Source organism: Notothenia coriiceps, unplaced genomic scaffold (genome assembly GCF_000735185.1).
Source record: "Notothenia coriiceps isolate Sejong01 unplaced genomic scaffold, NC01 NC01_scaffold00034932, whole genome shotgun sequence".
NCBI classification, from domain to species: Eukaryota; Metazoa; Chordata; class Actinopteri; order Perciformes; family Nototheniidae; genus Notothenia; species Notothenia coriiceps.
The window spans coordinates 1-2,500 of record NW_011367633.1 but is presented as its reverse complement, the minus strand read 5'-3'; positions in this window follow the sequence as shown (position 1 = coordinate 2,500).

Below are 2,500 nucleotides of genomic sequence, written 5' to 3'. Positions count from 1 at the left end.
ACCTGAAAAAACAAAATAAAAAAATAAAATGAAGGTGTATGGAAGCCAGACATTCACTCAATACTGTGTATGTCCCCCAAAATCCAAATTACATCACAGTCGTATACATATAGTCAGGCGCTCACAGTTTTCAAAACAAATTGGTGGTTCAGATGTCTATGCTTTGGTTCTTCATGCAGGTGCTTGAGGTTCAACACCCTGAGGAGGGGCATTTATTGTCTTATGCTGATGTTGAATCTGGAGAAATTGTCCACACCACTTTTTCTAACAAAGTGACGCTCATGTATCCATCTATATATCTATATCTATATCTACATCTATATATCTATCTATCTATCTAAAACAACCAATAAACAATGGAGACATTTTGAAGAAGCAACATTTGTGGATGAAATATTTTGCTATAATATTCAAATGACTATTTTCAAATTCTGTTTTCTAATTGAAGGCCAAATGTGACGTTTTATTGTATATGTATTATATATGCTGTTATTTGCGGTACGTCCCCTTTAAGAGACTCTGGCTCCTCACAGTCGAGGCAGACATTTTTCAATGCAAGATTTTTGCCTTGCATAAATTATGTTCATGACGTAGTGCAAAAGGCCAATTTTGTGGCAATTTTGCGCGGCTTTGCAGCTCATATAGGATTCAGTTAGACACCTGGAGGATTTGTGACTATCTGAAGTGTTGCAGAAAGGGCGACGTCATTAAATATTAAGGCAGGGGAGATCCTATCATTTGCAAGCCTCCTCCTTATCAATGCAAATGCCTCTTTTGTGTGCAGCACAGCCTGTCTGGGAGCTGAGATGCATTTTTAATTATGTGTGACTGAAACAAACTGTGACAAGGACCTTGTATAAAAGCGAGGGATTACAGAGAATAAGCTGCATTTCCGCGGTAAGTTGAATATAATAACCGGAGTGTGTTCGGGGCTACACAGCCACGAGAGAGAATGAGTTTGGGTTAATATGCAATGTTCGTAATTAGCATAATTTATATATTTATGATAAAGAGAGGGAAATACATAATATTAGGTCTCTAGGCACGGGTAGAGAGGATTCCTGTCGCTTGAGCTCGCTGCTTGTCTCCTAAAAAGTGGCCGACTTTTATTGGGCAGGATGGGGGTGGGGATCCCTTCAACACCCGCTGAAGTTTCTGACAGATCCTGCTCTCTAACAGCATGAAATGCACCATCTTGAATCTGTTTTGTGCTTTTCCGATGAGCATGCAACCACTTTATGTGCAGGAAATGTGTGTGTGCCTGCAGCTGGAGAGCAGCACACAGCATGGCGTGGTGTGTTCAGGCCCCTGCAAACAGCCATGAATATAAAACTAGTCCTCTGCATGTGGGTCGGATTTAAGCAGCGTTTAAACGGTTTAAACCCAAAGTGTGGATATTGTGGGCTAACAGAGGCCACCAGGCTCAAACTTATTATTTATTTGTATCTGTGAAGTAGCTGCAACACTTGAATGGTGACACTTATTTCTGAAGTGCTGTATGTCCATATTAATACAGTGTTCATCTGTTCCTCATATCCAAATGCCTATATATTATTACAATATTTAACATTATGATGTATTCCATTTTATGTTGTATTCTTATTCCTGCAACTTACTTGAATGATTGTGTCTATTGCATGTCTTTTATGTAATAGTATATGTTTTTATTATGTCTTTATTGAACAAGGACCCTGCATAAAAATACAATGTTACAAAGTGGAAAAATGCTTTATGCAAGATTTGAGCCAATAGTTTATTTCCATCTGCAATCCTTGGGCAGACAATCAACGCACACTAAAATCATTGCATAGTCTCTATCACACAAACAATGATATAGTACTTTACAACTATTATGATTCATTTATTTCAACCTCAAAACTCTGTATCATAGTGACATCACCATGGAACACTCACGCTTCTATTGGCTCGCGCTCCAACACATTGTACGTGATAGGCTAAGGGGCGGGACATCTCTGAGCGGTTGACCAATCACAACATAACTGGCCAGCTAACCAATCAGAGCAGACTGGGCTCTGGTTTCAGACAGAGGGTGAAAAGAGGTGCTGCAGCACAGGCAGTATGAGAAAAATAAAGAGCTTTTTGAACATTAAAGCATGGAGACATGTAGAGACACTACATACTGATATACACCTGAACATCAGCAGGAGAGGACTCTTTAAAGTAGAGACACTACATACTGATATACACCTGAACATCAGCAGGAGAGGACTCTTTAAAGTAGAGACACTACATACTGATATACACCTGAACATCAGCAGGAGAGGACTCTTTAAAGTAGAGACACTACATACTGATATACACCTGAACATCAGCAGGAGAGGACTCTTTAAAGTAGAGACACTACATACTGATATACACCTGAACATCAGCAGGAGAGGACTCTTTAAAGTAGAGACACTACATACTGATATACACCTGAGCATCAGCAGGAGAGGACTCTTTAAAGTAGAGACACTACATACTGATATACACCTGAACA